The following is a 25,844-nucleotide window of genomic DNA, read 5'->3' as shown; positions in this document are numbered from 1 at the left end:
CCTACCTTGCTAGAGTATGTGCCGTGTCACCAAAGACTACAGATGTGATTCATGCATGATGGCACACCAACACACTTTTTCCGCAATGAGCGTGAACACCTGAAGCTAACATTTCAGGACCTCTGGATTGATTGGGAAGATACCACACCTTGGCCTGCTCGTTCCTCAAATCTAAATCACCTAGAATTTTGGTTATCAAGAATAACCAAGTCAGTGATTCCTTATGCCGAAGGGCAGAGGAATGCATTGTCATAAATGGACGTCACTTTGAGCACCTTCTATGAACAAGTGTTCAGATCTCAGAAAGTATGTTTGTAGGATCCATGTTTAATAGACTTTTTTTCTTGTTTTGATGCATACTAGCACCTCCTAAAATATTGGATACTTTTTAACACCCTGTATACGAGATTAATTCAGCACAGAGAAAAAAATTCGAATCATTAAGTGTCACAAATTAGTATTATAGACCTATGATCAGCATGATGCAATCAGTAACCGAAATAGCCGTTGAAAACAAAATGGTGACTAGTTATAGGCTGTAATAGTAACGGTTGCGAAGAGAAAATGATATTAATGAAGATTGGTTGAACTATGTGTATTCTGAATGTAATATTAATCAAGCAATAGTCTGATGAACCAATTTATAATAAGTTAAGAACAACTTCTGATAGAAGTATTAGTTTTAAATCAATATGCCAACAAGATGAATAATAGCAGAGTCCCAAAAATGATCCTCCGTTACACACCGCCAGGGAAAAGATCAATAGGACGTCACGCAAAAAGATGGATGGAGTCCATAACAGGCCACATGGCCTAATACACGTTAGGAAGATGATGATGTATTAGTTAAAAATAACATTATCTTATGAAGATGAAATTAGTATATTCCATGTAATTATTCGACTATTTAACATTCATAGCAGGTTTTCTTCCTCTATGTTTTTAAGAACACGTAAAATTGCTGTATTCAGTGTGAACGTACTCCGAATTTAATACTGACAGACACTTATTTCTTTCGGATATTATATTGTATGCCAGAGTCGGAAAAATACTGTAAGATATTAATCTGTATGTGAAATAGCAATGAGAAACTTGAATTTAATTTTGAATGTTGATATTTTAAAATACACTTAAATGCTGCATTTAATAAGTAATATTTATCTAGTATTATTTTATTTCTCGTAAAACTGTTACCTGAAATCTAACGTACAGTAAATGATGAAAGCTCGCCAAAGAAATGAAAATGATGTATAGTATTTACTATAAAATACATCAACCAAATTTCATGGAAAAATAATTATGGAAAATCAATTTCAAAAACGTTTATTAATTCAACTACTTCCCATGTGACTTTCCAGAACCTTATTAAAATTATTAGTTTTAAACACGTTCAAAATTTGAATTACGTTAAATTCCTTTCTACATCGACAGAGGACATATCTTGGTCACGGGTACTTGTTGTGCTGTAACATTTTACTAGCAGTCAAGAACAGCAACATTCAGTGACATTATGAAAGCTGCCATAATGAACACAGAGAGATTAAAGGGAAGTGTGTTATTTCAGTATTTATAGTCATTCAAATTTATGTATTCGTGTGATTTTATGGAAATATTTTTTTTTTCTTTTTTCTTGTTTCTTCAGTCTTCTTCATGAGATCTGGTAGTCGTTTTTTATTCTATAATAATTTAAAAGAACCCAATTAATTTGTACTCCGAAGAGTTTTTAAGAGATTTCTTGTGAACATTTATACGATGTTTATACGGAGAGAACTGTAAGTAATGTCATTAATTTCAGATATTTACTCTTTGAGATATTTAAAACAAAAACGTTTAATACAGTTTTGCTCGTTTTTGCTTACTTTTCGAGATAAATTGTTTTATATGAAACATTTCATTGCGTGTTTTGGGAAAGCCATTGATTTAATTTCCAACATGTTCAGTTAATTTAAGAGAGCTGTGTATTATGATAAAAAAATGAGTGAAAGAATTGTAGTTTTGTCCTTCATATATGCAGAAATTTGATCCGACGGATGTACCTTTTCTTTCTGAAAAGGAATTTTAAAATATTACATTTATTTTTCTTTTAGAGCGAAAAGTTACATATGTAGTATCAAATTTCTGCATATTTGAAGGACAAAACCAAAATTCGTTCAGTTTTTCATTATCATAATACACTGTTCTTTTAAATTAACACTTAACATGTTGGAAATTACAACAATGGCTTCCCCAAAACATACAATAAATTATTGTAGGTTATTTTACGACGGTTTATCAACTTCCGTGGTTATCTAGCGTCCGAATTATATGAAGGTGAGATAATGCCAGCGAAATGAGTCCAAGGTCCAGCGCCGAAAGTTACCTAGCATTTGCTATTAATGAGTTGATGGAAAAAAAACTTCAACCAGGTAACTTGTCTCAACCAGGATTTGAACCCAGCCCCGCTCGTTTCACAGTCAAGCATCCTAACCGTTACTCCACAGCGGTGGACTATGAAATGTTTCATATAAAACAATCATCATCTCTAAAAGGAAGCAAACACGAACAAAATTGTATTAAACTTACTTTCTATTTGAAATAGCTCAAAGAATGACCCCCGGAATTAATGACATTACTTATGGTTCACTCTATATAGGCCTACAAATAAACACTTAAATTACCGGTACCAGTATTTCTTAATTTGTTAACTCTTTCAATTTGAGAAAGTATGACATGATTAAGATCTCTGTTAAACTAATACATTCAGTAGGAATCGCTCATTAATAAAAAAAAAACGTTAACATCTCGGAATATTTCTAACGAGATGGAGTAAAACTCGCTTAGAATAGCTGTGCTCGATTTTAAGTCTGTAGTAAACCTCAGACATCTCGTTGTACACCCCTGTAACATTGTGGACGATACACAAAGCTTTGTCTGGGAGCGGTAGCCGTCGTGTTCTAGAATAAATGTAACGCTAACCCCTACATCGCTACTTACTTCACGCCTGCGATCTGGACAAACTGACTTCACAGACCACATAGAAAATTCTGTTGCGGAAACCGTATATAAAGTTGAAGGATTGGAAAGGTATCTTATACAACACAAGGCATAAAAAAACAACGTTCATCGTCGTAAGTTCACATGTAAAAGTGGAATATGTGCTATATTTACTCTTTCTGTCCTTACATTTTATTTACTAGGGACTATAGTTCAGAGTTTATGTATGTAACTGTTATGAAGTCTGTAAATAATGCTCGATACCTCCTGTAACTGCTTCACCACCATGGACCCGTCTGAGCCAGCAACTTACCTAATGTATCCTATCGATTTATTGTGGTAGTTCTAGAGTATCAGTTAAGGGGTTAGGTACAGCTAACAGCAGTAAAATTTGGGAAATATTCAACATTTTTTTCCTCCATTACTGTATCTTGTACAATAATGAAAATTAGTATGTGTAAAACACTGTCTTTCTGCTATAGGAAAAAAATATTTTTACAATTAAAGAAAATAGTTTACATTTTTTTTTTTTTTTTTTTCAAAATTCAGGTCACTGTGCAGTGATGAAGCGTTTCTCAAATAACTAAAAAACTATCCAACATTCTGCGATTAAACTTTTTTGTGTGTATTTATGCATGTCATATGTACAATATGATGCAAGATCACTTTTCTACCTTTGATAGATTGTCTGATAAAAAATAAATTCATTAAAAAAATTGGTGAAATATCAATACTTTCTTCTAACACAAAATAAAAAAAAAATATTATTCATTAATGAATGTAGTTGAAAGAGCATGATATTGTAAACATGAGTTTCAGCAATTAAATAAAAGAGAGAGGACATGAAAAAGTTAACAAGTTTATGAGTTATGAGGGAAACGTTTCATCACTGCACAGTGAACTGCCAACATTTTGAATTCTGAACAAAAAAAAATATAAACTTTTTTTTAAATCGTAAAAATATTTTTTCATATAAACGAATGACAGTATTTTATACATACCAATTTTCATTATTATACAAGATACAGTAATGGAGGAAAAAAATATTGAATATTTCCAAAAATTTTACTGCTGTAAGCTGTACCTAACCCCTTAAGCAACTCCAATATTCGTTGGTATAAAAAGTGACAAGGATTTATGAATTCCTTTGATTGCATAAAACATATTTATTCTTGGTAAGCAAATAAGTTCAGAGATATTAGGTCTTGTTCAGCTTAACAGAACTTATTATTAATAAAACGTCTGTTGAAATAAATAAAAGGTTCTTTATAGATACCCTTTTCTTTTAACAGCAATATCCATTATATTTCTTGTAATACTTGTATTTAAGTTTTTCCCCGTGTAACTTGCAAAAATATATAATTTTGAACAGATTTATAAGCGCAAAATGTCGCGAAATGGTTCTATTCGTGCAAAGTGAAAATTTAGGGAAAAATACAGCGAAATAGGAACGGAAATATATTACAGTACACGGATAACGAGCTTGTAAAATACTTCAATTAACTCAGTGGTTCCAAAATTGCAGTTTCATATTTTCGTAGTCTTCCAAACAATGAGAAGAAAACAATTTTATTTGAGGCTGCATTTGTGAAAGGACGCTGTATCCAGACTTTTTTTCTCCCCCCCCCCCCCAAAAATTAATCACCTATTATTTAAAGTTCTTTTTCTATTCTTTTTCTACGACTATACTGAAATGAAGTTATTATGCAGTGATCACCTGTATAGAAATAACATTCATTTTGATACATATTTCTTATTTCAATAAATACCGTTGGTTTCGAGATGTTAAATACTGTACTTTAATCAAACTGCAAAAGTGTAGTAAACTCCATTAAAATGGAAACAACTACAAAATTACACATTTTCTGTTTTATTGATATACATACTATGAACAGTACAATTTTGGAACATAATTTCTCGTACACATTAAAACTTACAAAAGGAAATGTGATTTCATTTATTTATTTTTGTACCTGTAGGAACTGCAAAGAATCACTTGCATTCTTTTGTTTCTCACTATCTAAAACCATATCCATATTTCCATATTGTTAATATAAAGAAGTAGTATCTAAATATTAATTTTAATTGTTAATAAATTAATTTTTGTCTAACTTTACTACAGAGCGTAGAAAAGCAGTTGTTTGTAACTCTCATAATATAATGGCTATTAAGACACTCGTGCAGTCTTCGACGCGAGCAGACCTTCGAGTCGCGTCGAAACTGACTCCGCACTCAGTAAGGTTTGAAAATATGAAAGCGAACAATTGGAACTGGTACGTGCGAACTTCTATGGGAACGAGCTTAATATTTAGAATTATAAAGCTGATGATATCGTGAGGACATGACAATATTATACCGGAACATCATTTTATTTTTACTAACATTTATAATATTAACCTTTTGGATTAACGGTTGAGAATCGGAAACATTGTTTGCTACCCCCTTCCACGACCGGAGTTTGGTGATACTGGTGTAAAATACAAACAAATCACTTTACTAGGTATAGGATGGAAGTAAAGTAGTTCATCTATTTACGTAAAATAGGAAATATCACGATTTTCAATTTGGTAATTTCCATTACTTTTTGTTTAATCAAAATACAGTACTGTATTAACAAGTGTTTTTACTCATGAACTGAGCCATCTATGCGGACGTATTCATTGTGCAGTGTATATTATACTGTCTACAGCACATTAGCTAACATTATAGAGAAAGAATTTAAATTCACAAATAATCATCATATAAATACTTAAACACATTTTTTAAAATGGTGGCCGTTCATTTCTATAGAGGCTTCAGTTCTTTCGTGCATATTATCGCACTGTAGACTATTGTACCCAATTCCAATTTCCAGTTTCGTCCTTCGTAACAGTAACTCATGTTGAAATAATTCTGAACCTACCCTATAAAAGAGTACCTTATGTACTGTAAATTCAATCTTCACTTCTGCCCAAAACGAAAAGATAAAATTACTCAGGTATGCTATCTACTGTCCGTTCAAGTTGTTATGTCGCAGAGTCGTAGAAAGGGGGGGGGGGAAATCACGTGACAGTTAACTACTTAACGAAGCCCTTTTATTTAAGTTATTTTAAACAGTTGTATAATATTACGTAGATGTCCAATTCCTACCAGAAAATGTTTTCAGAAAAGAGCTAAGACAGCCCAACCACTAGTCTTTACAGATGGGCGAGTAGAAGCGGGTGGAGAAAACTGGGATGCGACGTAAGCAAACCGACGCACAGTATCTGTGCGAAAATGTGATCAATATTGAAAGCTCTTTCTTCACTGGAAAACGCGACCACATTTCTGGAACGTACTATACTCACTAACCCAATACTGTTTACTATACTGTAAGGCAACTTTGACTGCATATGCGGCCTTGGTTCTGTATGGAAGACGGTTGAACTTCATTAGGAGAAGGGGTGGGAGTGAAGTACATAAAAAACTCAGGTACAATAAAAATTGAAGTAAAAATAAAATGATGTCCCTGTATTTGTAACTGTGGATTGTCGATCATTATTCATATTACACCAATAGTATTAAAGCAGGATTATTAGGAGATTAAGTACCGAAATAAATTACTTTTACTTACTATTTTTAGTAAAGTTAGTCATTGTTTCTAATATTTAAATTTCATACACATTATATTACAATTAATTAGAAAATTGCAAATAAACAAGCATTTATTAGTAAGAAACACCTTAAAAAGGCAAAATAGGCAAAATAAAAATTGACCCTATCACTTTGATTTACTCCAAATCACATTTATATCTATACAAATAATGATTTACTTCCACCCAGTAAAAATGGTATTTTGCCAAACATCCGGGCTCTATTTATTACACTAGTTTTATCAACAATGAACCGGAAACACTGTTATTACCCTCTTCCACGACCGGAGTTTGATGATACTGGCGTAAAATACAAACAAATCACTTTACTAGGTATAGAAAGGAAGAAAATTAGTGCATCAATTTACGTACTTAAACTTGGAAATATTACGTTTTTGAGTTTGATAATTTTCGTTAGGTTTTTATTTAATAAAAATACAATACAGTATTAACATTACGTGCTTTTACTTACGAACTGAGCTACCCACGCGGACGTATTCATTATGCAGTGTATATTATACTGTCTTGTAGCACATCAGCATACATTATAGAGAGTGCATTAAAATTTAAAAATAATCAAAATCTGGATATTTAAACAAGTTGTTGAAAATGGTGGCTGTTCATTTCGATACAGGCTTCAGTTCTTTTGTGCATATTATCGCAATATAGTCTACTGTACCTAATTCCAATTTCCGATTTCGTCCTTTGTACCAGTAACTCATTTTGTAATAATTCTGTACGTATTCTATAACAGAGGACGTTACGTACTGTAAATTTAGTCTTCACTTCTGCCCGATCCACGCAGATAAATTTACTCAGACATGCTATCTGCTGTCCATCCTAGTGGTTATGTCGCAGAGTCTTAGAAAGGGAGGAAATCACATGGCAGTTAATTACTTAACGAGACACTTTTATTTAAGTTATTTTAAACAGTTCTATAATATTACGTAGACGTCCAATTCCTAACAGAAAATATTTGCAAAACAGGGCTAGGACAGCCTAGCAGAATCGGGTGAGGAAAATCGGGATGCGACGTAACCAAAAGGACGCACAGTACCTGTACGAACATATGATTAAATAATGAATGCTCTTTGACCATATTTCTGGAACGTACTATACTTACTCACTCAGTACTGTTTACTGTGACCGTCAGACAACTTTGTATATGCGGCCTTGGTTCTGTGCGGAAGATGGGTGGAAGTTCACTAGTAGAAGGGGTGGGAGTGAATTACATTGACTATTACACTTTTACTACGTCACACTACTTTTGACCAATAAAACAGTACGAAAAGACGTCTTTCAACCAATCATGGATGCTTGTCGCACAATTTTATCGCGTCCCTAGCATTTGTTTAATTTTATCCCGTCCCTAGCATTTGTTTATTTTCATCAATACCCTAGCATTTGTTTCTTTGTTTGCCAACATTTCAAACTTCACTGGTCTGGACGTCAAAAAACAGAAAATTACTAACCACTCCAGTCGATGCATAGCACTTTCAAATGTGACTCGCATTGGCATTCAAGAACAAGAATTAATAAATATCACTGGTCATAGCTATGCATCTTCCCTGGAACCCTATTTACAAATAAATGAAGAGCACCATTCGGAAATCCTGAATAAGTTGAGGGATACACCATGTACATCAACGAGTTCACTTCTTTTACGTACACGTCCAATATAACATGAACTGAACCACCAACCACTAAAACATTTAAATTTGAAAATTGTACTTCAACAATTGTTTCTTTTAAATTATTCATGTTTATTTTTTATTTAATCATCGTTTATTAAAACGTTTCTTGTTTATTTCATCATCCCTAATTAAAACTTTTCTAACACTTAAATAGGTTATGTTATAGCTTCTGCTATATGATATTATGAATAGTCACGTATCAGAGATTGTTTAATTCTAAGATTTATAGAAAATCATCTGTCTAGTGACGTTGATTACTAGGATCGGGATAATTGAAGTGGAATGCAACTGTTTTAATAAAAATGAAACTGAATCAACAAAGCCTACTTGACCAGTAACCGTCCAGAGAGTTCAATGAAGATTCCACAGTTGGCACAACTGAATATCCGATAACGAGAAAAACAGTTAATCATAACACACTACTGCCATCTACTAGCGTAATATTTATAATGTTGAGATGGTACAAATCTGAAGACAGTATTGTATTTTCGTAAGTCAATTAATATTTTATTGTATTGGAGTACTTCGTTACTTCTAATCTTTATATACTTTCTTCTAATCGTGTAATAGTCAATTAAATTCCACTCGAGTTTTGATTTTCTCTAGATAAATCAAAACATCTAGTGAGATTACTGTTGAAAAACTCAGGTACAATAAAAATTGAAGTCAAAATAAAATGATATCCCTGTAGTGGGCCCATTCATAGTTCAGGCTACATTATCAAGATACTCTAGAAACAATAATGAACCTAAACTTACTCCCCAAGGAAATTAATGTTTAATATTCCTAAATTTTGACTAACCTTGTGACTCTTTGATTGCGATTATGATACATTTTGCTGAAATTATTAAGCATGACAAAAGAGTGCGTCAGGAGCATCGGATACTCGGTACGAGTGAAACACAAGCTACACGGTATGTCGAATGAAATAATCGGCGGTGACGCATATTTCGTGATTTTCCTTCCACATGAGTCTTGTTCTACATTGTTAATAGACGAAGAAATGCCCTTTATAGTATACTGTATGGAAAGCCCTGTAAATATTTGCAACATGAAGCCTCTGCGCCTGCATGATCATTGAGCACCAATTTAAATTTCAGCATCCACAAACCCGAAATAACCTCAGGGGAATGAAGAACCATTTCCTCATTAAAACTTTGGCCCTTGGATACAGAATTCGTACAAAATAAATTATACCTCAAGGCTTCTGGGACATCGACTGCTGAGACGCTGAAAAGCTTCATCTGAAAACGAATCTCGACTCCCGACTCCTTTCACAAAACTTAGGCATTCATTCAGATCAGCTCTATTCAGCCTGGAATACAACTCAATCAACCTGTCTTTATTACCGACACTGTATGTGGATGAGCAATTCCGAACAAGTTGAGGCGGTGCAGATTCGGAATACGTAATGAGCAAGCCGACGTTGAGGATACCTAGACCGCCACAAATCTCAGCTGCTGGAAAATAAAGACGAAAACTTTTAACAAAACTGTAGCATGAAAATTTACAAAATCGAAAAGCCAACAAAGTTACCCCACCCATCCCACCCTCTTACTCGTCTGTTTAGATGAACTCCAGAATAATTGTAGGAAATCAAAGTGCTTCTTTAACAACTCAAAGGAGAACTACAAGACGGAAAAAGACACAAAGCAAGAGAGTATATAAAAGAAACAGGAACGAGATTTCCACTCTCGCTGGCGTTGAGGTCATAACAATCGAAGACACCTACAATTAGTTTCTAATTGGATCTGAAAGCAACACAGCTAATTGCTTCTCGAGGCGCTCGTTTCGTCGTGTCACGTTCTTCTTAAAAATCACTTAAATGTAAACGCCAATTTGAGGTTCAATTACTAAATCAATTCCGATACCTGTGTGAAGTGACTCGTAAGTCGGCCTCGTTATCATAGCGCAGTACAAATCCATTTCAGATAATTATAACACTGCCTTATTGTTATTCTATATGACAATGGTTCCCAAAGTGTAGGTCGCGACCCCGCGGAGGGTCGTGTAAAGAGCTACGGTGATTCGCGCGACATAATTTACAAAATGAAACAAAAAAACTCTTATTAACAAACATGACGTTATATTTCGGAAAAATAAAAAATGTTGCACATAAAAAATCAGTAATTATAAATTAAAAAACAATTAATACGATATACATGTGCCTGTTTTTAAAGAAAGAAGCTTCTCAAATTTGACCTCTAGGCCTATTCGATATCACATGGACTATATGCGGAAACTTAGAGAAAGGCAGAAAATATGGTACATTGGAGAATGCTGGGTTTGCAATGAAAGACCTGCCTCTGAGCAGAAAACTGTGAATGAATTGGTATCATTTTCAGTTTCAAGAAAATTTCTCGCGTTTGTTTTGATCGCTGTTACAGACCAAAACTTAGTTTGCATAAATACGCGTTTGAAGAAAATCATATCAAAATTTATTTTTATTCGACCATACTATAATACTCTAATTACATGTGATGTAACTGTATCTTAATAACATACATTAAAGTACTGCTATTCATTATGTTATTCAAACTATCGATTTCTAACTAAGCATATGCGATATTGATTCACATCGTACGCGTAACAACCCATAAGCCTTGAAAGTAGCAATCCAAAATAGCAGGCGCGATAATATAATAATAATAATAATAATAATAATAATAATAATAATAATAATAATAATAATATAATACTGTATTTTAATAAATTGACTTTATTACTTGTGTTTTAATGTGTGTTGCTATGGGGTTGAAACCTCCAAATAAAAGCCCTGCAAAAAATCAATAAATACTGCTTAGACGCAAAAGTGCTCCGTGCTTGCCATCTGTTGCAATAGTGTAGAATACACTGAAAATAAACTCATGATCACCATTTCATTATCAGTAAAGTAATAAGGTAAGATATGTAAAAACTCAAAACTTAGACATTTAATTATGGTCGAACAAAAACAGTCGTATGCATTTTTCCTATAATGGTAATTAAGACGCTCGTATGAAGATTATAAAACTCGCTTATGCTCGTTTCATAAACATACTCACGTCTTAATTAACTACCACTATAGGCACAATATACTATTAAGAACTTCTTTCATAAGCTCGTGCTATTTTTTAATTCTTTTGATCCAGAATTGGTCTACACTCTACGAAGAAAATACAAGTATAGTTGTAACATTCCATCAGTAGGCACATATTTCAATGAGTCTTTCCATACTAATTTTTAGAATTCCAGCGAGTTGAACGCAACTGTCTAAAAACGAATTTAGTATCCATGTGTGGCTGTCGTAATTGTTTCTTTTTCGGGAAATACTTTTAAAAAAGCTGTTGTTTGAAATTATGGAATGGAATTGAATTTAAGTAAGGGAACACGGATGGCCCAGCACTGCGACCTGTTGAGACATATTGCGCTAGCACTCTGTATGGAATGAGTTGCGTGCCATAGATCCCCTACGCTCACCAACCCAACCACATGACTCCCTGACGACCGGTCCCTACAGCGACAGAAATCCATATACCATTCCAGCTTCGGAAACTTCCCCCAAGGCCCCCCTGTCGGTCCGAGGTGAAACTCCTCCCTCGAGTAGGTCCGCCTCGGGTGCTCCTTGCAGAAGCCATCCAACGTCGCTTAGCTACATTCCACGGAGGTCGGTCGAGAGAGCCAGTAGTCCCGGGAAGCCGCCTAAACTTGAGTAATAGCATTTCCGAAGTGATGGCATTTTTCAGCCTAGAATTACTCATTTCAACGACCTCTTACGACTTCTTTGTCAAGTGAAAGTCTAGGAACTAAGTCTCAGTGTGTATGGACAATCATTCAATGCAGTTATATTTCCTTGCATGTATGGAGCCCTTTTCATTACACTGTATTCATGCACAATTATATTTTGACTAGTAGAGTTTGAAACTGGGCCTTCTGCGTAAAAATACGATATTCTCTCCCTCACAATTCGGGCAACGTTGCGCCCAATTACTCAGCAATTGGGAGTAATAGTGGACTCAAACAAGTTACAATACAAAGAGCCTCTTGCTGTGTTGAGATAATTATGGAAAGCCGTATAATAACAGTGTGAGTGTTTACTAAGAACTGTTGGATGGGTCCGCCTGTTATAATTTGTTTACTTTTATGAGCGAAATGCGTCAAATCGGTGCGACCGCGTAGTCAAAATCGAACCATGGTGTCCTTGCAGACTTTACTGTTGTAGCTGTAAACAAATCGCAACCGGACGCGAGAGGTCTGGAACAGAGGGGAGAGACTGGAGAGAAAATTGAACTGCCTAAAGCTGTCATGGAATTTCTGGTTCACTAGTTACTCCTGCCGCTATCTTCCATATACAGCATGTACGCAAGACATTAGTCAGAAAATCCCCGCAGGAATTTCAAAACAAACGTGTTTTTTTACTTAGATTGTCAGTAGAGCCATAAATCTCGCTCGGAGGAGAGTAATGTGTTGGAGGGGCCGCATCGCTCTTGCGCTGCACCTTCACCTGAGAGGAGGAATTGCACAAGACAAGCCAATATTTCAAGGCAAGAACAAACGTCTTGTCCGCGGCACGCCGCCCGCCGCTCGGATTGACAGGCGTGCTTCACAGCGAAAACTTACTGAATACTAGGAGATAGCTTAGTTAGTATAGTGACGGGATGACCATTATCTCTTCCACGCCTTTTGTATTGAGTCTGTAGGCCTACATGCTTTGGGTCAGTGAAACTATATACTAGCGGAAAGAGATATGATGGCTAGTTAAAGCTCTGTTGCCACCTAAAAACCGAGTAATAAATTAAAAATAAGTAACAATCTAAACGAATTGTACGAGAGGCGTTGTAAAACGGGGAGACGGCACTGTACACTAATAATGTGAAGTATCGCCTCACCGAAAGGTACCGGGACATCACTTTATTTTTACTTGCATTTTTATTCTACCTTTGTTTCTGAATGTACTTGACTCCCACCCCGTGCAGTAATGTTCTTGCTCCCGTCAGCCACACAAACTTACGGCCGCTGTTGCATTCGAAGTCTGCTAGCAGTGAAGTAAAGAGTACAGAGTATAGTGTGTTTCAGAAATATGGTTTTCCATAGAAGGAAGAGCCTATATTATTGAAGCTTATTTCCAGGGGCAGGTATTTATGGAGATTAATTTTATCATTTGTGTTTTTAATATTGGTGTCGGCGGAGATTGTTGGAGATTGATATGTACTTTTGTTGAATATTAATAGAAATTTTGGAAAATACAATTTTTTGAAATTGGAGTATTAACTCAGTATGAATATTACTTCCAAAATAATTAACATTAAAGGTTCATTGGATTCTGGTAAAGGTGCGGTATGGCCAATAGACAATATTTGTTGGATTGAGACTGCATTTAACATATATTCATTAAAAACGGAAAAAAAAAAACAAAAAAAACTTGCAGCCCTCAAATTAATACTTTCAAATTATTAGTGAAATATTGAATTCTCCGTCTTTTGAGTTCACTAATGTAATGAGAACACCTGGAATACCATGTAACGTAACCTACTTGAATGTTCAACAAATTCAAATAAAAAAATGTCCGAAAAAAGAACTCAGAATATGAAATTCGCTATAAAACGACACAATAATAATTTGCGAATGTGTTCATATTTCGCTATTAGAACTATTTCGCGATTTGTCGTGATTGTTTTGTCCGCATGTTATTAATCAGAATCACTTAATTCGTAAAGATTAGTAAAAATCTATTGTATATCTATTATGTCGTGATTTTCGCGATCTCTGTAAATACCCGCCCCTGCTTATTTCGCACAGGTACGGTGTGCAGCACGACTGAATAACTTTGAAGTGAAGATTAGAGTTACCGAAAGTACGGTAATATGCTGAATAAAGTAGCCATTATATAATGAATAAAACCGCCTGAAGAGTTGAGTTTGTGAAAAAAAAAATGTTACTACTCTACTGTATTTTGATAAAATACCGTAAAAGTAATGATCAAACTGAAAATCCTAATATCGTATTTCCCTGTAACATAAATGGATACAAACTTTTCTCTTCTCCTATAGCTAGTAAAATGATTTGTTTACATATTTCACTAGTAACACCAAACTCCTGTAATGGAAGGGGGTAACAGTGTTTCCGAGTATAGACAGGTTAATGTTAAAAATGTTGGTACAAATAAAATGATGTCCCTGTATATTGCTTAAAGACAAATATATGCATTCAATAATAATAATAACAATAATAATAATAATAATAATAATAATAATAATAATAATAATAATAATAATAATAATAATGAGAGATGATTGCAATGACAGTAGAGGTGATAGCAAGAATGCTATTGGTAGGAGTGTCGGCGACAAAATTATGACAGAAACTAAAAATATTCTCCGATGCCGCCCACCGCAAATTCCAACCTGTGTTCGATGGGATTTTCAATCTGGGTCTTCGGCATGAAGCGCTGATGTAAAAGAATATTAAGCGATATTGCTTCAGTCACATGATTACATGAATCGCAGCTTTTAATGTAGACCCCACAGTGAGAGTGCGAGTGCCCATTTTTCTCTTGTCAGTAACATATATGCGACGGGCTTGCCTGGTAATGAGTATCCACTAATGAGGTTTCCATTACAATCGATAGATCGATTTCACCAATCGACAGTAACTACAAATTTATAGAGGCGAATTCTCGTAGTGTGAAACAAAATTCCATGCTGGAAGGATATTCCTCGAATTTTAACAGCTCGTCAATTTCAATAAATTGTTATCTTCACTTAGAGCTTAATTATTGGTCGTTTAATATGAAGTGCTCACCACTATGTCAAAGCGAATCTAGCGAAGCCCTGTTTCCAGCCAGTCCTAATTAAAGGAACGGACTATCGACAGGGCGGGCGGCGGCCGGCTCGCTCCCACAACCCATTAACAGATCTGCTAGTTGTTACACTAGCAGCTGTCGTGTTACTAATTTCTCAGCTTATGAACGTTGGATTATCTTCACACCATCTGTTTTGTTTAATGGTGTAATATTTCGCGTCCATATAATGACGTTTTTATCCTCTGTTTTATATCACAGATATCGCACCACAAGATTTCACGGTTACCATCAACATTTGTACATTATGTTGCTATAGCGAGTGGTTTAAGCGCTATTTGATACTAGAAATATATAAATTCAAATTCCTGAATGGAATAGTCGACACATCGGAGTGGAATACAATCGACTTCAAACTGTACCACAACATTCTTCTATCTAAGTCAGGCCTGCAGAATCACAAGTAGGGGAAATATGACGTCACCCTCACTTCACTTCTATTAGGGATGATCGACTTCCGCCGCGAGAATGAATGTTGATGCAGCCGTGACTGCACAGGTAGAAAAGGTAGGTGGGGTAAGAAAGAGGAGGAAAGCAGTCGCTCTCAAGAGCTACAGTTCTGCAGGTCTGATCTAAGTACATCGGTTATTTCTATAATTCGCAAGACTTTGGAAATATGCAGAAAGAAAGGAAGACAGAAAAAGATAGAAATAAAGGGAGAAAGAAAATACAAAGGGAAAGAGAGAAAAAAAGACAGGACAAAGCGAAAGAAAGCGATGAAAAAGGGAAAGAACGAGACAAGCAAGCACCGCAGCCTTAGGCTTTTTGTGCAACTTCCTTGTTTGTGATGATTAAAGTCCTTAGGACTATTCTTGACAAGTATGATTCACTGCTTGGAGCCATCTTATAGACTCGGCAGACGAAGTCCGCGTGATCAGCAACGCCCCTCCATCTTCCCTGTTAATATGTCGCCTCAAATAGATGGCATCTCTTGGCAACTCACGTGCTTACATTCTACTGCATCCTTTGATCAAAAGGCCGCGCCAACGTAGACTTCGCGGCTAACCAAGGCGCCATCTATCCGAGGGAGCTACACTCTCCGGTTTGTCGTAGTCCAATCTAGATGCCTTTACGGCTCTCTGGAATTTGTGCAGCTCCCCCAGACACCTGTTGGCGAATCCCCGAAACCACGTCTGCCACGACCTTCTAGTCGACTTGTAGATGATAAACAAAATATGTAATGAAGGCGCAATGAGTCCGAAGTTCAATGCCAAAAGTTGCCCGCCAGTTGTTGAGGTAAAACCTCGGAAAAAACCCAACCAGGATTTGAACCCGGGCTCGCTCGTTTCACGATCAAGCAAGCTAACCGTTACTCCGCAGCGGTGGACCATGCCACTCTTCAATTTATTAGTCACAAATTCGATAGGTACAATCACATGTATGGAACCATAAGATATCAACTAGAAAGATGGACAGATTGGAACGATTAACAAATATTAAATGACCAAAAGCATCCTGAAGGCAATAGCGGAAGAGGACCTATGGACCTAATCCAGAATCGTTTATGATGACGATGAAAGAATCTCAAAAATTAAATTAGAACAAGCACAATGATTAGATTATATAAAATAATTGCAACAACTAATTGATTGTATAGTGAGAACTGGACGTTCACAAGGAGGGATGAAGGTGCGATGCGAACTTCTGAAATAAGATTTCTCAAAAGCAGATTAGGTCACATCCCTAATAACGAAATAAGACAACACTTGGGAATTCACAGTCTAAACACACAATTAAACCTACTCGCCTAATCTTTCCCTTCTTCCTCCCGAAATTTTAAACACACACTTTCTTTGAGAATATTATATTTTTTCCACGTAATTTCCTCCTCTTTCATCTAGAACACTTGATGCGTCATTCTCCTTCAAGAGTATCTTCAGCGAAGATATCAAGTATTGTAAAAATACACATGAAAAATCGACGATTATTATATCCATCACTTGTGCAATTAAACACGCCGACGATTCCTCCGACGATATGAGACATTTGTTCTTTTTTATTGTTTTATTAATTTTGTCTGCTTCAAGAAGGCACTGGAATGTAAAATACATGTAAGTTTGCATTCTTTACGTGATTAATAAGTTAGTTCTGATAAGTAGCCTATATTTTGCGCCGAAGTTTAACACCATGATCCGAGGTTAGTGAAAGTCAAGCTACCGGCATTAGAACCGGAGATATCAAATTGCGTGTAGCTATCAATTTTTCCCCTTGACCATAATCTTGCGTACATGAAAACGTTTATCATTTTTGGGGCATAGCCTGACTGCATACAAGGCAGCTTATAGCCTAACTATCTTATTTCTCTACACTGTTAGTAACGTGAAAATCGATTGCTACTCCCATTACAACGGACCGGGTGGTACAAAGAAAAGCCATAAAACAGCTCACACTTACCCAAAATGTCTAGAATTAGCATTAAACATTTATTTCGTTAGTATTGAAATGTTTTCATTTTCATTCTCTGCAATCATAACGATGTCATCTGCTAGCATATTGTTTAATCTGTAGTTTCTAATAATTAGTGGTGCTGAAAACTACCTCCGGAAATCTATATACAAATTCCAGGTTGTCTAAAAAAATGTTAAAATATCACTTCAGAAAACAAGTGATGGCCTTTAGAGGAAAAATTTCAGTGACGTCAAAAATAATAATATGGAAGACCCCAATAGAACAAATATCACATTCTCAGAATCTAGGATGAGATATAAGTTATGCAAAAGATACGTGTTGTTTTTAAAAGGGGTGCCTTAAACTTGAGGCATTAAAAATGGATTTCGAATAAGAGGCCGCTGATGATGGTGATGGCGATAGTAATGGTTAAATTACGTTATGGTTTATTTAACGACGATCGCAACTGCCGAGGTTATATCAGCGTCACCGGTGTGCTGGAATTTTTTCCCGCAGGAGTTCTTTTACATGCCAGTAAATCTACTGACATGAGCCTGTTGCATTTAAGCACACTTAAAAGCCATCGACCTGGACGGAATCTAACCCGCAACTTCGAGCACAGAAGGCCAGCGCTATACCGACTGGGCTAACCAGGCCGACGATAGTAATGGTGGTGGTGGTGGTGGTGGTGGTGGTGGTGGTGGTGGTGGTGGTGGTGGTGGTGGTGATGGTGATGGTGATGGTGATGACAACGACGACGAAGTCTTTTTCTAATTTCTTTGATATTACATCAGCTCTGCAACAAAACAAGTTAATTTCCTCTTCCTGTTCTCAGGGTTGTGCAAGTAAAGAAAAGTTCACGAGGAGAGAAGTGTTACTACCGTTTCTATTAAATCTACATAATGTAATAGCTAATAGTGTTACGCTCAATGAGGTTTTCCTGTAGGAAAAGACAAGTCGCCGCAAGTTTGTTTCTAAGCGAATTGGATTAGGCAAAGCAGGGAATTCGTAAGAAAAACCGCCCTTATTTACCCCTTCAAGGTCAATTGCTAAGGAGGAGAACAAGAAGCTCGGAACTACTGAAAAACTCGGCTTGATACATTATCAAGACATTTCTACACTACAGTAATACAGTTTATGAAGGTAGAATTGCAGTGGAAACTGATTAAGTTACAGAAGCCCACACTCTTACTAATTTTCTCGTGTTTTATAGCACCGCCGACTCTGAATTACTCAGACGTAGCGAGTGGTAGAGACAATACAGTGAAACCGGAGCGCCAGCGAGACGAAATGGGATTACAGCAAGAAGAGCCACGTTCCAATTACCATACGACCCCCTCCTGCGCATAATAAATTACACCAAAAACTGTATGTCAGCGCAGCAATATCAAGACGCGCATTAACCCTCAATATCAAATACTTAGTTCAAACAATTTTCACAAGAAGTACAGAGAATGAAGAGTGAATGGCAACTATTGTAGGTGGAACTATGCGTGTAAAACTTCAGACAATTTAATAACATCCCAACCTAAAGCGTTTTGATAAACATACATTTAATTCCAACCCTGTTTCATTATACACACTTTATAGTTGTATTTATATACAGTAGTACTTTAATTGAAATCTCCTAATCAAAATTACATACAATTACTAAAAAGAACATTTATGACGAACTGTATATAGACTGAAATCAAACAACATGTCTGAAAATAGGTATTACTTATGAACTTAAATTATACAGAATGTTTCTAAATTTCTATTACAAACTCCCAGGGCACCAAGTGGATGGAGTTTTGGAACAACTGGATAATACGCACGGTAGAGCAACGCCGACTACGTTGGCCACTAGTCACCGGACCATACCGAGCCGTGTGAAACAAAAGACACTCGAAATGGTGGCAGTAAAATTCGCGACTATATTCACTAGTCAAGCCCATGTGTTACTGAGTAAAACAGTAGTGTTTTGAATACACTGAAAGAAAATGCAAATGTAATAAGAACTTATACTGTATCAGGTTATCACAACGAAATAAAGAAAAAAAAATGTAGTACAGGGAATATCAGTGAAATGAACGAAACTAAATTTGCGGTTAACGTTCGCCAAAGCGTTAACTAAATAATTATGACCGCGGTGCTGTTAGTCTAGAGAAAATACCTCGTCATATAAATTTGTGTATTACATACGAGTAATATGTAAATGAAACAGTTTATGTTTAAAGTTAAAATTACTTATTAAGTACAATATAATATAATTTAAATTAGTACATTGAGAATGATATGAAATATTACGTTTAAATTAATAAGTTGTTACTTGCGGCTCGCGACAGGAACAGTTTGGCTGTGACATGATAACTGTGCATGAGCGGATTTGGTTTGCGCGTCGTTAGGAGGAGAAATTTGTTGGATTTTTTTTTTCCTTTCTCTCTCTACCTCCTTCGTTCCGAACATTACTGACAGATAACACCACTGTTAGCGACAAGGTCAGATACAGGTAGGATTCGATGAGCAGATACTTATATTAGTCTAAATGAGACACACGGACAGTGATATGACTTATTAATATTTTGAAATATAGTCTCGTTAGGATTATGTTGTTCTTCAAAGTTTTTTTTTTTTAAGTAGATTAACATTAGAATTACTTCGGAATGTGTATTATATGTATTTCTCGTGTTAAATTCTATCGTACCTGGTTAACATGTTTCGGCCTTGTATGGGCCTTCATCAGAACTGGTTGTTGCTGGTCTTGGCTCCATTTGTTTTGTTTCCTGTGGGGGTGTGTTTGTGTAGTGTAATGTGGAGTCGATAGAATTTAACACGAGAAAGACATATAATACACATTCCGAAGTGATATAGTGTTAAAAGTTGTGTAATCAAGATGTATAATTAAAATTACGTTGTTGCTTATGAATATTTTCAAATATATTGACGTTAGCATTAGATACTGCTACTTTTCTTATTTTCTTCTTTCTCCGGTTAAAAATCTTGCATATACGAAGGTTAGGTTTGGTTAGTTTAGGTTTTTATTAAGCAAATGGCTTTTAAGGAACCTGGAGGTTCATTGCCGCCCTCACATAAGCAAGCCATCGGTTCCTATCCTGAGGAAGATTAATCCAGTCTCTATCCTCATATTCCACTTCCCTCAAATCCACTTTTATATTATCCTTCCATCTACATCTTGGTGTCCCCAAAGCTTTTTCCCCTCCGGTATCCCAAATAACACTCTATACGCATTTCTGGATTTGCCCATATGTGCTACATGCTCTGCCCATCTCAAATGTCTGGATTTAATATTCATAATTATGTTAGGTGAAGAATACAATGCATACAGTTCTGCATTGTGTATTTTCTCCATTCTCCTGTAACTTCATCTCACTTAGCCCAAAATATTTTCTTAAGTATTTTATTCTCATAATTCAAATACCTGGGAGCAATAGTAACAAATATAAATGATACTCGGGAGGAAATAAAACACAGAATAAATATGGAAAATGCCTGTTATTATTCGGTTGAGAAGCTTTTATCATCCAGTCTGCTGTCAAAAAATCTGAAAGTTAGAATTTTATAAAACAATTATATTACCGGTTGTTCTTTATGGTTGTGAAACTTGGACTTAGGAACATAGGTTAAGGGAGTTTGAGAAAATGGTGCTTAGGAAAATATTTGGGATAAAGAGGGACGAAGTTACAGGAGAATGGAGAAAGTTACACAACACAGAACTGCAAGCATTGTATTCTTCCCCTGACATAATTAGGAACATTAATTCCAGACGTTTGAGATGGGTAGGGCATGCAGCACGTATGGGCGAATCCAGAAATGCATATAGAGTGTTAGTTGGGAGGCCGGAGAGAAAAAGATCTTTGGGGAGGCCGAGACGTAGATGGGAAGATAATATTAAAATGGATTTGAGGAAGGTGGGATATGATGATAGAGACTGGATTAATCTTGCTCAGATTAGGGACAATGGCGGGCTTATGTGAGGGCGGCAATGAACCTCCGGGTTCCTTAAAAACCAGTAAGTGGTATCTTATTCTCAAACACTCTTAACCTCTGTTCCTCTCTCAAAGTGAGAGTCCAAATTTCACAACCACACAGAATAGCCGGTAATATAACTGTTTTATAATTTTTTTACATACAAATACGACACTACTTAAGTAAATAATCAGGAACTTTTTTTTTACTTTAGGTTATTTAGCGTCTGAATGAAATGAAGGTGATAATGCCGGTGAAATGAGTCCCGGGTCTAGCATCGAAAGTTACCCAGCATTTGCTCGTATTGGGTTGAGGGAAAACCCCGGAAAAAACCTCAACCAGGTAACTTACCCCGACCGGGATTCGAACCCGGGTCATCTGGTTTCGCGGCCAGACGCGCTGACCGTTACTCCATCAGGAAGTAGGCTAATATGAATAACGTCAGAATATATTTTCTTAGTTTATAGGTTATGCATATTATGAAAGTTGCTTTTCCCTACATACCTCAGGCCAATTTCTACTTGTAGCCAGTTTGAATTCTAGACCTCTGCGTGGATTTATGGTATTTTAGCAATCCGGCTAATAGTATTTCGATGAAGTATTCAGAAGGGGAAAGTAGACTTTCATTTGACAGTTTATAAGAACGTGAAGTGGTGCGTAAAATCGTAGTCAGCCGCAACTGCTTTGCCATGCACATAAAAACAAACCGCACAGCGAAGCTTCATCATCTGCTGATTTTCTAAATGAACATAATGTCTTGTGTGCCATTTGTATTGTTACTGTTAAAGGAAAGTTACGACGACAAAGGGCACCAGTGTCCGGGTTAAAGGTCTCGCTTTGTCCTTTGTAATTACACTGGAAGCCCTTACAGCTAGATTAAACAAGAGGCTGAACTACAGAGCCGAACTAGTGAAGGTTGGTTTAACTGTCGAGCAGTAACTAAGTTACTCATTTTCAAAGCAGTCTATGGAATTTCAGATGTCAGTTATTACCGAGTCCACATACTATTCGGGCTCTCGTCTCTAATGATATTTCAAATTCTCTAAAATTGTATTTGTTTTTAAAATAATTTACGGAACAGCCACAGAAACATAAAGTCAATTAGGCCTACATGGCAATCCTGCACAAATGATTCAATGTAAACTGTTTCAGTTCGCGTTTGTTACTCAAAAATAGTATAACATGCTTCACGTGATATTTATTACTCAAAGACGAGACCAACGTTGGTTGCTTGACGGTTGTCAGCCCACTTTGAGGTCTGTGGATATAGAGGGAAAAATTGGATCGGTGTCTGGTAGAGTTCCCGGGTAGCTCAGTTGGTAGAGCGTTGGTACGGTAAACCAAAGATCCCGGGTTCGATGCCTGGCCCAGGAACAATTTTTCCCTCAAAATTGTTCAAATCAACTTTACAGGGAGTTATACCTGAAAGCTTGATTTGCATAATACACGTCACTGTTCGTTAACAGAAAACCACAATATAAGTCACACAGAGTTAGTGTGCACTCAACGTTGGTTGCTTGACGGTTATCAGCCCACTTTGAGGTCTGTGGATATAGAGGGGAAAATTGGATCGGTGTCTGGTAGAGTTCCCGGGTAGCTCAGTTGGTAGAGAGTTGGTAGGTAAACCAAAGGTCCCGGGTTCGATGCCTGGCCCAGGAACAATTTTTCCCTTAAAATTGTTCAAAGACGAGACCAGTCATTACGATTTAAAACTTTTACGATGATCAATGTCATGTAATTTTTTACAGTATATCTGCCCCGTATCTCGAATGCAGAAACATCCTGAGAATTGGAGAACATGCTAGCTCATGATAACATATGTAACGGATAGGTTTCCCTTTCACAGACATATCTGTCAATGAATCAGATACTTGGATTGATCTGAATCTATGACACGTTGAAAAAAATATCTCGCGTGTCACGCGACCAGCCAGATCACTCATGTCCACACCTGTGGAGTAACGGTTAGCGCGTCTAGCCGCGAAACCAGGTGGCCCGGGTTCGATTCCCGGTCGTGGCAAGTTACCTGGTTGAAGTTTTTCCGGGGTTTTCCCTCAAATGCTGGATAACTTTCGGTATTGACCCCGGACTCATTTCACCGGCGTTATCACCTTCATCTCATTCAGACACTAAATAACCTAAGATGTTGATAAAGCGTCGTAAAGTAATTACTAAAATAAAAAAAGATCACTCATGAACCAATCATAGTAAAAATATGAACGCAATTTTGCTTTTAAGTTTTATAAACAAATAATTAACACGGGAACTCCTCAAAATCATCGGCTGGAAATCTTTTTCGAAAAATCGTACATTACAATGAAGTAGCCTACTGTAAAATAGATGTCACTCTGAAGCAAAAAAACAGCGTCCAAAATACCTTTATTCGAGTAGCTTTTTGTCAGCCTTTTGGAACACGTGCTTGACACAGAGCAATAACTAATCAACTTCTGTATTCAACCTCTTGTGTCAAATCGGGTTTCTATTAGTCCAGACCTGCAGAACTGTAGGTCCTCAGAGCGATTGCCTTACTACCCCTTCTTACCCCACCCACCTTTTCTACCAGTGTAGTCATGGCGTTCTAGTTACGCTCGGCTGCATCAGCATTCATTCTCGCGGCAGCAGGTATATAATACGGTATCAAGAATTACAAATGAACAGATAATAAAATCGTTAGGAACGTACCTTTAAAATGTAAGAGAAAAATGGGGGAAATAAATAAGTTAAAAGACATGAAAAATAAATTTTAAAATGTATGTGTGCATATAATGTAAGAAGGTCTACCATGTATATATCGTCCTATTACTAGTAAAGCCGATTAAGTCCACTTTTTGTGTAAAATAAGTTAAGTAGGCCTATAGTCCCCGACTTGTCTTTCCGTGCTCTGTATTCTACTAAAATGAAATAAGTCCGAAATGTTGCATGCAGGCAACAAACCAATTACTTTATTTGAAGTATTTATTAATTAATTGCCAACCTGAATAATTTATTATTATTATTATTATTATTATTATTATTATTATTATTATTACTGACCACTAAGTACGTGTTTCTATAATTCTTCTGTATGTGCATGAATATTGATATTTTTAGATCTTCTCCCTAGAAGGATAAAATTATTAGGTTTTATCTCAATTTTATTCTTCTTAATTTTTAGATGAGGGTAACTTTATTAATTATTCATTTAATAACAATAATAATATTGTAGAAAAACTGATTCAATATTATGTGCCAACGAACTGTTAAACACCAGGAATTGATATGTCTTAAATCACCGCCAGGAAGAGAAAGATGAGATAAATAAATGTTAGGAAGTCAGCTACCTAATGGGGTTTGAAATATCTCGTGCTCTAAAGCCTTTTAATAGAATAGAATTTCTCATAAGAGTAATGATTAAAATAGCTTAAATACTTGTCCATAAGAAGTTTTTAATTTTGAGAAACTACGAATTTCTCGACCAAGTATCGAGAGAAGGATTTAGAAAATTCCTGATTGTATTCAAGAGGAAGTTTAAAAAAAGAAGCAAGAAAAATCTTATATTATTCACTGGCTCTTGATGACAGCAGTGACATTACTGATACAGCAAAGCTTAAGATTTTTATCTGCGGGATTGATCAAGATGTTAGTACAGGAACCACCACTGGTTGTACTTTTCACGCCAAGTACCTTTCCTCCGTCTCCTTACTTCATAGCTATAATAATAATAATAATAATAATAATAATAATAATAATAATAATAATAATAATAATAATAATAATAATGTTTTATTTTCGCTGGCAGAGTTAAGGCCATAAGGCCTTCTCTTCCACTCAACCAGCCTTAATCAATACAATACATAAATTTAAATTACAAATATTTACACTACACTTAAAAGATTCTCCAGCCATATTCTTCACTATACATTTATTTAAATTTAGATAAATCTATAAGGTAAAGTAGTAACTTAATTTATGAGTTAATTTAATTCAATCAATTATAATTAATTTAATATTTGAGATAGCTAGTAAAATGATGAAAATTAATTTAATATAAGCTTACTAGGACTATGTTACAGGGAGAATATATATATATATATATATATATATATATATATATATATATATATATATATATATATATTTCTATTTCTATAATGAGAATATTAATGTAATTGCCATTAGAGGTTTTGTAAATCTATTTAGAGAAATTAATGATAATAATAATAATAAGAATGGACAGGTGTTAGTTTCATTATAAGTAACAAATATTAATCAGCAATTAATCTGTTAAGTAAGAATTTATGTAATTTTGACCTAAATGAAGTTATTGTCCAACAACCCCTTATATCACTCGGAAGCGAGTTCCAATTTCTAGCAACTGAAACTGTATAGGAT

General features: G+C 35.7%; 1 non-coding gene across 1 annotated transcript; it reads left to right on the top strand.

Annotated features, from left to right (window-relative positions):
• Window positions 1–22,774: 22,774 nt before the first annotated feature.
• On the top strand, window positions 22,775–22,847 carry TRNAT-GGU (transfer RNA threonine (anticodon GGU)). Its single transcript has one exon. It is a non-coding gene; the product is annotated as a tRNA-Thr (tRNA).
• The last annotated feature ends 2,997 nt before the right edge of the window (window positions 22,848–25,844 follow it).

This window comes from Periplaneta americana, chromosome 15, assembly GCF_040183065.1.
Source record: "Periplaneta americana isolate PAMFEO1 chromosome 15, P.americana_PAMFEO1_priV1, whole genome shotgun sequence".
Classification (NCBI taxonomy): domain Eukaryota; kingdom Metazoa; phylum Arthropoda; class Insecta; order Blattodea; family Blattidae; genus Periplaneta; species Periplaneta americana.
This window is presented reverse-complemented; position numbering and strand designations above follow the sequence as displayed.